The sequence below is a fragment of the Hippopotamus amphibius genome, chromosome 2 (assembly GCF_030028045.1).
Source record: "Hippopotamus amphibius kiboko isolate mHipAmp2 chromosome 2, mHipAmp2.hap2, whole genome shotgun sequence".
NCBI classification, from domain to species: domain Eukaryota; kingdom Metazoa; phylum Chordata; class Mammalia; order Artiodactyla; family Hippopotamidae; genus Hippopotamus; species Hippopotamus amphibius.
This window is the reverse complement of record NC_080187.1, coordinates 164,867,449-164,879,869: the sequence shown is the minus strand read 5'-3', so window position 1 is coordinate 164,879,869 and position 12,421 is coordinate 164,867,449. Positions and strand designations below refer to the sequence as shown.

General features: G+C 37.1%; 1 protein-coding gene across 6 annotated transcripts in view; it reads left to right on the top strand.

The window, feature by feature from the left end:
• NUBPL (NUBP iron-sulfur cluster assembly factor, mitochondrial) overlaps positions 1-12,421 on the top strand; it is a 218,560-nt gene that overhangs the window by 136,107 nt on the left and 70,032 nt on the right. The window lies entirely within an intron of this gene.

Here is a 12,421-nt window from a genome sequence, read left to right as displayed (position 1 = left end):
GGTTTTGGTATCAGGGTGATGGTGGCCTCGTAGAATGAGTTTGGGAGTGCTCCGCCTTCTGCAATATTTTGAAAGAGTTCGAGAAGGATAGGTGTTAACTCTTCTCGAAATGTTTGATAGAATTCGCCCGTGAACCCATCTGGTCCTGGGCTTTTGTGTGTTGGGAGATTTTTAATCACTGCCTCAATTTCCGTACTTGTGATTGGTCTGTTCATGGTTTCTATTTCTTCCTGGTTCAGTCTTGGAAGATTGTATTTTTCTAAGAATGTATCCATTTCTTCCAGGTTATCCAATTGATTGGCATATAGTTGCTTGTAGTAGTCTCTCATGATGTTTTGTATTTCTGAGGTGTCCGTTGTTACTTCTCCTTTTTCATTTCTAATTCTGTTGATTTGCATCTTCTCCCTTTTTTTCTTAATGAGCCTGGCTAATGGTTTATCAATTTTGTTAATCTTCTCAAAGAACCAGCTTTTAGTTTTATTTATTTTTCTTATGGTTTCCTTCCTTTCTTTTTCATTTATTTCTGCTCTGATCTTTATGATTTCTTTGCTTCTGCTCACTTTGGGGTTTCTTTGCTCTTCTTTCTCTAGTTGTTTTAGGTGTAAGGGTAGGTTGTTTATTCGATCATTTTCTTGTTTCTTAAGGTAGGACTGTATTGCTATAAACTTCCCTCTTAGAACTGCTTTTGCTGCATCCCATAGGTTTTGGGTTGTTGTGTTTTCGTTGTCATTTGTTTCTAGATATTTTTTGATTTCCTCTTTGATTTCTTTAGTGATTCCTTGGTTGTTTAAGAGTGAATTGTTTAGCCTCCATGTGTTAGTATTTTTTGCAGTTTTTTTCCTGTAATTGATATCTAGTCTCATGGCGTTGTGGTCTGAGAAGATGCTTGATATGATTTCAATTTTCTTGAATTTGCTGAGGTTTGATTTGTGACCCAAGATGTGATCTATCCTGGAAAATGTTCCGTGTGCACTTGAGAAGAAAGTGTAGTCTGTCGTTTTTGGATGGAATGTCCTATAAATATCAATGAAGTCGAGATGGTCTAATGTGTCCTTTAAAGCTTGTGTGTCTTTATTGATTTTCTCTTTGGATGATCTGTCCATTGATGTAAGTGGGGTGTTCAAGTCTCCCACTATTATTGTGTTACTGTCGATGTCCCCTTTTATAGCTGTTAGCATTTGCCTTATGTATTGAGGTGCTCCTATATTGGGGGCATAGATATTTACAATTGTGATATGTTCTTCTTGGACTGATCCCTTGATCATTATGTAGTGTCCTTCCTTGTCTCTTTTAATAGTCTTTACTTTCAAGTCTAATTTGTCTGATATGAGTATTGCTACTCCAGCTTTCTTTTGACTTCCATTTGCATGGAATATCTTTTTCCATCCCTTTCCTTTCAGTCTATATGTATCCCTTGGTCTGAAGTGGGTTTCTTGTAGGCAGCATATAGAAGGGTCTTGGTTTTGTATCCATTCAGCCAGTCTGTGTCTTTTGGTTGGAGCATTTAAGCCATTGACATTTAAAGTGATTATTGACATGTGTGTTCCAATTACCATTTTCTGAATTGTTTTGGGTTTGTATTTGTAGGTGTTTTCCTTTTCTTGTGTGTCCTACTTAGAGAAGTTCCTTTAGCACTTGTTGTAAGGCTGGTTTGGTGGTGCTGAATTCTCTTAACTTTTGCTTGTCTGGAAAGCTTTTGATGTCTCCCTCAAATCTGAATGAGATTCTTGCTGGGTAGAGTATTCTTGGCTGTAGGTTTCTCTCTTTCAGGACTTTCAGTATATCCTGCCATTCCCTTCTGGCCTGCAGAGTTTCTGTAGAAAGGTCAGCTGTTATCCTGATGGGTTTTCCCTTATATGTTGTTTATTGCTTTTCTCTTGCTGCTTTTAATAGTTTTTCTTTGTGTTTAATTGTCGTTAGTTTGATTAATATGTGCCTCTGTATGTTTGTCCTTGGGTTTCTTCTGTATGGGACTTTCTGTACTTCTTTGGAGTTGATTAACTATTTCCTTTCCCTTGATGAGGAAGTTTTGCGCTATAACCTCTTCAAATATTTTCTCAGACACTTTCTTCTTTTTTTCTTCTGGGATGCCTATGATTCGAATGTTGGTGTGCTTATTGCTGTCCCCAAGGTCTCTGAGTCTGTCTTCCATTCTTTTTATTCTTTTTTCTTTTTCCTTCTCTGTGGCAGTTATTTCCATCATTCTATCTTCCAACTCACTTACTCATTCCACTGACTCAGTTATTCTGCTGTTTAGACCATGTAGAGTATTTTTAATTTCAGTTATTTTGTTGTTCATTACTGTTTGTTTGCTCTTTCGTTTTTCCAGGTCCTTATTAATTGTTTCTTGTATTTACCCTATTTTGTTTTCGAGATTTTGAATCATCTTTACTATCATTACTCTGAATTCTTTTTCAGGCAATTTTCCTATTTTCTCTTCATTTATTCAGTCTTGTGGGTTTTTAATCTTGTTCCTTTTCCTGCAGTGTGCTTCTTTGTTTTATCATTTTGTCTAATTTATCATATTTGCTGTCTCCTTTCCCTATGCTGCCTAGTAGTAATTTCTCTTGTTTCAGTTTTCTGCCCCCTGTCATGGGGTTGGTCCAGTGTCTTGAGTAAGCTTCCTGATGGGATGGTCTGGTGCCTGCTTTCTGGTTTGTGGATCTGAGTCTTTTCCCTCTGATGAGCAGGGCCATGTCAGGTGGTGTGTTTTAGGGTATCTGTGAGGTTAGTATGGTTTTAGGTAGTATGTATGCTGATTGGTCGGTTTTTGTTCCTGTCTTATTTGAAGTTTTGTGTGAGGTATCCAGCACTGGCAGTTTCAGGCAGTCAGGTTAAGCTGGGTCTTAGACTCTGATTGAGGCCTCCATGAGAATTCTCTGTGGTTAAATCTTCCCTGTGACTGAGAACTCTCTAGTGGTCTAGCATCCTGGACTCGGTGCTCCCTCTGCAGAGCCTCCAACTTGTCTTTTGGTCGAGGAATCCAGAGTCCAGAGGTCGCTTGTCCCGGCAATAAAGGGAATTAATAAGACTATCCTAGCCCCAGACTAATGGTAAATGGTAAGTCAAACAAACAAATATTGAATCAAGGAAACACGTACACACACAAGAAACACAAAAACAGAACCCAATAGAGCATAAAGCACTAGAACAACCTGACAGAAGAACCCCAGAACGCAATCAGATAATTAAAGAGAAAACCACCAAAAATTCAAAACAAACAAACAAAAAACAACCAGGGAAATTGTGAAAACAAGGACTAAATATAACAGGGAGTAAATAGAAGCAGGGAGCAAATATAACAAAGACCAAGAGAACAACCAGATAGACTGAAGATCCCCGAAACAAAATCAAACATTTATAATTAGAACTAAGATGAAGACAAAACCTCATAACAAAAACTAAAGCAGTGTGTCATTTGAAGAATAAAGCAAGGAAACAGAGCAGACCAATAATATTGATTAAAAGTATAATAAGATAAAATGAAATAAAAAGGGATGGAACATAGATCAACAGAAGAGTGTAGTATGACTGGAAATATAAAAGGAAGAAGAATAAAAATAAAATAGAAATGTATTAAAGATGAAGAAAAGAAGATAGGGAGATAAACTTAGGACTACAAAAAAGCTAGCTAGAAATAGAAATATATACAAAGGTTACAATAAAAATAAAAGTAAAAAATAGAAAAAAAATATGTTATAAAATGTGAAGATCCCTTAGGACTAAGATCATTAAAGAAAACACACACAAAAACAAAAACTGATACTGACCACAGTATGAATCAGATCAATAGAAATAGTAATAATAATTCGTTTTCTTTGGGGTCTCAGCTGTAAGTGTCCTTGTACTCGCCTTGAGCCTCAGGCCACCTTCACCTCCCTAAGAGGCCCTCTTCTGCTTCTGGGTTGCACGCTGGACCTTCTCTCAGTCCTATGAGGTTCACTTAGGCTCTGATCTGACCCAATTCCTGTGTGTGCCTGCTCCCACAGTCCATAGCAGCCAGAGCTAGAGCTTTTTCATTTGTGGGAACACTCATCGTCTGCTCAGATATTCCAAAGACATAGGGTCTATGTAGCTGATCATGGGGATTTAGTCTGCAGCGTGTGTATCTGATGGAAAGATTTTGGAACCTCTTCCTTAGTCCCCCTGTCCCTGGTGGTCAGCTTTGGTATTGTCCCTGCTTCTGCATGTGGTCTAACCACCAGCGTCTGGTCCTGAGGCTGCCTTGGAGCTCTGTGGGTCTGCCTCAGTGAGGGTTTCCTTTATTGTTCATCTGCAGATGCAGGTGTGTGGGGAGAGGCTTTGATAGTGGCTCCTCTCCCTGTGTGTGACTCAGCAATAGCGCCCTGCTTGGATTGCAGGAGCCCTGGGGATGACGTCGAATGCATAGGGATGCTGGCATCGGTGAGTATAGGAAATCTGGCCTTAGTATGGTTCTTTACTAGTGCCTGGTGCAAGGTGCCTGATGGGCAGCCTTCGGGAGCTTTTTGTATTACTCTGCGACCAGCAGAGTTTCCTTTATTGTTCATCCGTAGGCACCAGTGTGTGGGGAGAGAGAGGGTACAGTAGTGGCTCCGTCCCCCAGCATGTGAGTCAGCAGTAGCGCCCTGCCTGGGTCACAGGAGCCCTGGTGGCAGCTGCAGCACCTATTGCAGAGGGAAACCAGTGGGTTCAGATATAAGCAGAGTGTCTTCAGCACTGGCCCACTCTGCGGACTTCTTCTGGCTCTCAGCCGCAGGCACACCAGGCCAGCCCCACCAGGGGGCTTTTTCTATCCCTTGTCAACTGCAATAGCCAGGCCCAGAGGGGACCTTCCTTTGTTTGTCACAGGAGCCCAAAAGAGAGACTACAACAGCGTCTCCTCCCCTACGCTTGTGAGTCAGCAGTAGCACGCCACCACCATGGCCGCCCGGCTTTCTGCAGTAGGCATTCTCTGCTGCAGATTTCTTCCCTCCTGTCCTCCCAGTGCCTCTCCCCACAGCCAACAATGTTTCTCACCCTGACCCATTTCTCTGGCTCCGCCGTTCCAGCTCCCAGACCTCCTGTACAGCTGTGATCGCATGTCTCAGTCTGGGACATGCAGAGCTGTGATACAGACCCTCTATGTGTTTCTCACTCTTGCCCATCTGCCACAGATTGGCTGCTTCACCCTCTTTGGACAGTTCCAAATGCCTCCCTTCTGACCCAATCAAATTCCCCATTGGAGCGGGGTTTTCCCCATCAGATAATGGGGGTTTCCCCGAATTCAGCAATCTCTCCTCTGTTTCAGCTCCCCCTGCCCCAAGGTGTAGGACCCGTCCCTTTCCTTTCTTCTCCTCCTCTTTCTCCTTTTTTTTCCCCCTCTGTCCTACCCAGTTACGTCAGGATCTTTGCAGTCCTTTCTGGTGTCCAAGGTCTTCTGCTAGTGTTCAGCTGATTTTCTGTTGGAATTATTGCATCTTTTGGTGTATTCCTGATGCATCTGTGGAGAGAGATGCACTCCACATCCTTCTACTTTGCCGCCGTCTTTTTCCTCCCTAATTTGTTTTATTTCTGTGAAAAATGCCATTGGAATTCTAATAGGGATTACATTGATCCTGTAGATTGCTTTTGGTAGGATAGACATTTTAACAGTATTAATTCTTACAACTCATAAACATAGAATATCTTTCTATTTATTTGTATCTTCTTCAATTTCTTTTGTCAAAATTTTATAATTTTCGGGACTTTCTAGGTGGCGCAGTGGTTGAGAGTCTGCCTGCCAATGCAGGGGACACGGGTTCGAGCCCTGCTCCAGGAAGATCCCACATGCCGCAGAGCAACTAAGCCTGTGTGCCACAACTATTGAGCATGCGCTTTAGAGCCCATGAGCCACAACTGTAGAGCCCATGTGCTGCAACTACTGAAGCCCACGCACCTAGAGCCTGTGCTCCGCAACAAGAGAAGCCACGGCAATGAGGAGCCCGTGCACCGCAACGAAGAGTAGCCCCCACTCACCGCAACTAAAAAGAGAGCCCGCGCACAGCAAAAAAAAAAAAAAAAAAAGACCCAACACAGCCAATAAAATAATAAATAAATTAATTAATTAATAAAAATTTTTAAATAATTTTCAGTGTACAGATCTTTCACCCCCTTGGTTGAATTTATTCCTAAGTATTTTATTGTTTTTGAAAGAAAACACCTTTGAGGAATTGGGAGAAATTTTTTGTGTGAGTCCATATAGAAAAATGGATGAAGTTTTCCTGAAAATAGAAACCGTCACATTACTTAACAAATGAAAGAACCCAAATTTCTTAAGTGCCTCAGTAGTGCTATTCCTCAGGGTATGCAGAACATCAAGAGTTAGAATGGCAGAAAATTCTTAGTTTCCCCCACCCACTTCAGCAGTTGCCTGCATATCTGCAATAGTTCTCAATTCCTATTCCTTTCCCTATTCAAAGCTCTTTTTTGTGTGTGTATTTTCGTAATTTTATTTCTTCTTGATTTCTCCAAGATCTTCTAGGGTTGATAACTTCCCTTTACTGCTATGACATTAAGAAAGGGAGAAAGATATGAGAAAATAAAGCAACAAGGGTCATTGTCTTAAGTTTAATAAGACTACATTCTTTAAATGAGAATTGCTGTCAAGAATGCCTCTCTTCCTCAAATCTAATTTGCACATATTTTACTGATTACAATAATACCTCTATAAGTGTTATCAAAAAATTGTTACTTTAAAGTATAATTGATATAATTTAAGATCTGTGTTTGGAAATTATAAGCTGTTGTGAAAATATATTGAATAAAGTAAAAACAGAAGGTATTAATACATTGCTAAAAGGAGATTTGGAGAGTGAAATTTTCAGTGATTCTCTAGAGTGGCCTGTGTCATAAGTAATTAGTTGGTAGAAGTTTTATATGCCTCTTGTAGGCAAGTAAGTTGAAATACTCCTTACTACAGGTTATGGTGATATTCTGCATCAGGAAGATTCTTTGTTTCAATTTTGAATTTACTATAAAATTTAAGATTTTAAATACTTCTAGTGAATGAGTATCCTGTTTTGTTGATGGAAATATCTGGTTTGCTTGGAAAGCATACACCTCATGGTGGTACTACATTGTCATCCTGGTACTAATCAACCTAAAACAGGAGAACAATTTCCCCCAGCATCAGAAAGTCCTTGAAATTCTAGATCTTCATCTCTCTACTCAAAGTAATTAGGGTGACATTCTAACCAACTCCTTAGAAACTATGTTACACTAATTCTTATAATTGAGGGTAGGACTGAGCAGAGTATTTTTGAGAGGAAGTCAAAAAAATAGCAGTCAGAAAGGTTAAGGGAATGAAAATATGTGCCTTGCTTATTTTCAGGCTAAGTCATAACTCTGTTTCTCACCTTACCCAGGTAAAGGATGATATATAATATTAGAAGTTTGATAACGAAACAAACTGTCAGTTATTTACATTGGGGAAGGCTTAGCAGCTAGATAAGGACACTAAGAAAAGAAACATAGGGAACATTTTTCTAAGCGGGAGTCAATGGGAATGAAGTAAATATGGGGGGGGGGAATGTGATCTTTTAGATGGAGAAGGTAGGTTAGTAAAGGAATTTAAGGCTAAGTAAGAGTCAGTCAGCCTCATGTCACATACATAAAGGATCTATTCTGTATTACAGATAATGTTAATAGATATATTATCAGAGATTTGTGCATTCTGGGTTTAAACAAGCAGTTTAGAAATCTTCTGACTGCATTTTTGAATAATTGATGTTCGGAATACAGTTTTTCATCTATAAAGATGTTGATGGAACTGATTTGCATTACAGTGCTCATGATGATTCTGAGTAAGAAAAATACACAGAAGCATAAAGCACTTAATTATGTTTCTTTAAAAATAGGTGTCTAGAAAAGCATTTAAAAGTAAGATAACATGTAATAGTACTTAAGGGACAATTATATCTCAGAATTCAAAATATTTTATAACTGTGCATGGGATAATAGAATTATTTTATATATTTTAATGTATATATTATGTTGAAGTTTTTTAAATTATTTATTTTGAATGGCTTTTAAGTTTTTCTAAATGAACTCAGACTCCTTTCTTTCAACAGCTCCCTATAGGTCCAGGATATCTGTCTCTCTAATATAATTATGAGATACTTGATCTACATTGGTAATTTTTGGAATTATATTTGTGCTTATCCTATTTTCTCACTTTATGGTTTGTTTTTTAGCTGGCAGAATTGTTTCTTTTACTTCTTCTGAGTAGTTCAGTAGAGTCCAATTAATAGGGACATTGTCGAGGCTGGGAAGTGTAACTCAGAGCTATCATTTGCGTATTAAGAAGAAGGATGTTCCATCTTGGAACCCAGTTCGTATTAAATAAGCTGTAGTTACGCATAAAAATAGTTATTATACCTAATGGAGATCAGTAACATTTGTAAACTATTATCCCTAAATGCAGTATATATATATATATATATATGTGAATGAGTCATTATGAAAGGAGTGATTTGTCATTTTTATCTTACCGATTAATCAGATATTTTGTAGATGTATATTATCAAAATGGAATAACATTCTAAAATTTTTGTGTATAGGAATGATTTGTGACAAATCTGATATTCCTTTCCTATATGAAAATTTAGGTAATATATCTCTAAAAATCTTGTCATTTAGGAGGTAATTTTAATTATTTTTGTTGCTTTTTTTCTTTCCCTTCTCTCTTAAACCTTCCATATCTCCTTCTTACCTTGTAGAGAAAGGTAAGGGAAACCAACAGGGCAATTTGAATTATTAGTACTCACGTAGAAATGGGAGAGTGGAAAATTAGCTTCTAAAATGTGAAATCATTCCCCAAGATTAATTCATTAATACTGACTGATTAATGTTTTTAATCTCTGTTTCTCCTTTTTTCTGTATCCTGACTGTTTGTATATCCCTTATGTTCGTGGTGATCTATTAGATGATCTGAGATTGATAATAAATCTGGGTTAAAATAATATTAATACTATTCTTTAAAATTTTTAATCCATTGTATTCTTTCTTAATATATATGGAGGGATGTGATGAGAAAATGAATTATCTAAGAAAAAAGTAGGAATTTATCTTATCTGGTGCTATTTTTATTTTAGCAAAAAATATTATTTATAGAAAAATATCATATAACATTATCTTATTTCTACTTCCTGAAAATTTTAATTATCTTCAGTCAGAATAAAGAACAAAAAACCCAGTAATAAGGACTGGGTAAGTTGATTTAATTTCGTCCTTATCATTACCCAGATGATTTTGTTTTCCTAAATTTGCTCCTCTCTTAGGGTTCCCATAACCAAGTTGTTCAGGCCAGAAATCTAGGGCTCATTCTTGATTTCTTTCTTTCCCTTACCCTATATATACAACCTATCAACAGGTCCTCTAGATTTTACATTCCAATTAGATCTTAAATCAGTCTACTTCTCTCGTCTTCTCCACCATCGTTTTTCATTTAGAATAGTGCTAGAGCCTCCTAGGTGGTGTCTCTGCTTTCACTCTTTTTTATATATCACTCTGTTCTCCAAATGATATTCAGAATGATCTTTAAAAACTTTCCTGCTTAAAACCACCCATATGCTAGGCAACCATCTTATTATTTGGAAAGTTTGAAAATAAAGATAATCAAGTATTTATTTTATTTTTCCTGTACTATTAACCATATAGTTGATGAAGGAAATTTTTTTTTACATAAATATTCCAACTGATAAAGAAGGAATTAGCGAATTACAGCATCAGCATTTTACAACTCAAAGTATTGTAATAGATCTAAGTCAGTAATTATCCTGGTTGCTTAAATATATATCTATATCTGTCTGTCTATCTATACATAGAGAGAGAACACTATATGTTATCTACCTCCTGATTACAGTACATAACATGAACTATGGAATAGTCTTGCTCGAAATCCTAACCTGAATGTGATCAAACCTCCAGATCTCACTACCAGTTTATAGGAAATGTATGAGACAGAGGAACATGTTAAGTGACACTGTGGGAGTGCAGTCAGGAAATCCAGAATGTGGACAATCCTGTAGGACTCAGTTTTTTCCAACAAATAAATTGCAAGAGAAGAAAAAAACAGGAAAGGAACAATGATCCACAGATTAAAAAGGTCAAGAAATGGATTAATTGCAGTATCTGGACCTTATTTGTATCCTGATTTGAACCAATAAAGTTTTTAAAAAAATGATACATAGGGAAATTTGAACACTGGCTGGATAGTTGATGATTGTAATAATTTATTATGGAAAATAATGTGTAATGATGGTAATATTGATGGTGGTTATATTTACAACAATCCTTATCTCTTAGAGATACATACTAGAATGTGTATAGATGAAATGATATGATATCTGAGGGATAGATGGGGAATAAGTAAAGATACAGGTTAAGTAAGACCAGCCATGAATTAGTGATTGTTTTTCCTTTTTTTCACTGCCCCATGCAGCTTGTGGGCTCTTATTTCCCTGACCAGGGATTGAACCCTCACCCCCTTCAGCGGAAGCATGGAAGGCTAACCACTGGACCACCAGGGAATTCCCCATGAATTAATAATTGTTGAAACTGAATGATAAAGATATCAGAGTCCATTTTGCTTTTTTCACATATATCTAAACTTCATATAATTAAATTTAAAACAAAACAAAAAGCCATTGTGCCTAGACTGTAATGCAAACTATTTATCTTAGTAGGTTCTACCTAATCTGACCTCTACTTACCTCATCTCAACCATGCTCACCCTTGCTCAGAGTACTTTTGTCTTCCTTTTCCTCAAATACCACAAATTCATTCCCATTTTAGGGCCCTTGAAATTTCTGCTTTCTCTATCTGCAAGCCTCTTTCCCTAGATCTTTAGTGTCTGACCCCTCTTGCCATTCAGGTCTCATTTAGCTTTAATTTTTTTTTTTCAGGTCTAATTTTAATGTCACCTTAGAAGAGCTGGCTGTGATAATCATCTCATCTTGTGTTATTTTTGTCAGAACACTTACCATGACTTGACATTTTCTTTTATATTTATTTATTTATTTATTTATTGACAGTTTCCACCATTAGAATGTAAGTTACATAACGGTGGTGGTAAGATCTTGACTATCTTGTTCACTTTTAAATTTCCAGCACTTCAGACAAATACCTGGCAAATGTAGCTGGTACTTAATAAATGTTTTTGAATGAATTAATTAAATGTTTGTGAAGCTGTTGAATTATAAGAACATTATTAATCTTTTACATTTGGAATATCAACAGTATATACTATTGTTGCCTAATGAAAGCATTTAATATTCAGCTGGCATTTTCATTATTAATGTTTTCAAAGGCTCATGTGTGGGAGAATTAGCTAGGTAGCAAAGCTTCAGAAAGATTTTTAAAAATTTACAAAATGTCACATTTTCTCTTAGCATTTATTTTAAAATATTTGTATTTTGGGTAATTAATGTCACATCTTGTCTAAAAGCTGTTTTTCATATCTGGATAAGTAGAGGTGAAGTTTTGTGATGTGTGTTTATGTGTGGGGTGAAAATTTGGCAAACATTTCTTGGCTCACGTGAATAATGAGACATAATTATATCTTTTGTCAAGAAGGAGCTGAGAAATACTTTATGGATAAATGCATGGAGGAAATGAGACTGTAAAATTATGAGAACTCTTTTTAAAAAAACACAGAAAATATATTTTGTTATAAACAATGAAACAGATATATATAGGTGCATATATATATAAAAGTGGTGTCATTTAAAATAATTTAGGGAAGTTGTTCATAATGGTTATTGAATAAAATATGTTTCACTGGTGAAATGTTTCACCCTAATATTTGTTATTAGAGATACATATATGATGCAAAGATTGGTGGATTCCTTCCTCCTTGTATCCTCAGGGTACTTTCCCTCCACAGCACAATTTGGGCTTCAGAGTTGAGCTCTTGACCAAGGTGCTACCTCTCATCATCCTGCATGCATGGCACGTAGAAGTCTTAGGTTATGGCCTTTCCACCAGAAACATGCCCCTATGTGTTTCTCTTGTTCACTATCTCCTATTAAGTGCTACAGATTTGGAAACGTCTTCAGACATGACTCTTTGCCAAGACATACTGTATTCTAAGTGGGTTGGCTGGTTTGTTCTCTTGCTCATCTTCCCATTGATTTCTCTGTGCAGTACAGGTTTGTCATGGCTTGTCATACAGAGAGCACGAGCTTTGAGATTGTAGGGAATAAGGTAGAGATGAACATGGCTTAATATACTTATTCCAGGGGTGTTGCCTCAGATAGTTTCACTTCTGGAACATCTGTTTTGGAATTGCCTATAGAATGAGTTTTTAAGTTACCTAAGTGCTCACATATTTATAGTCCTATTTTAGTTTTTGGGGGGCTCAGAGAAAACGAGCCTTTCCTCAGTCTCCCTGGGAAAGAGGAGGGGAGAAGACACAGAATAT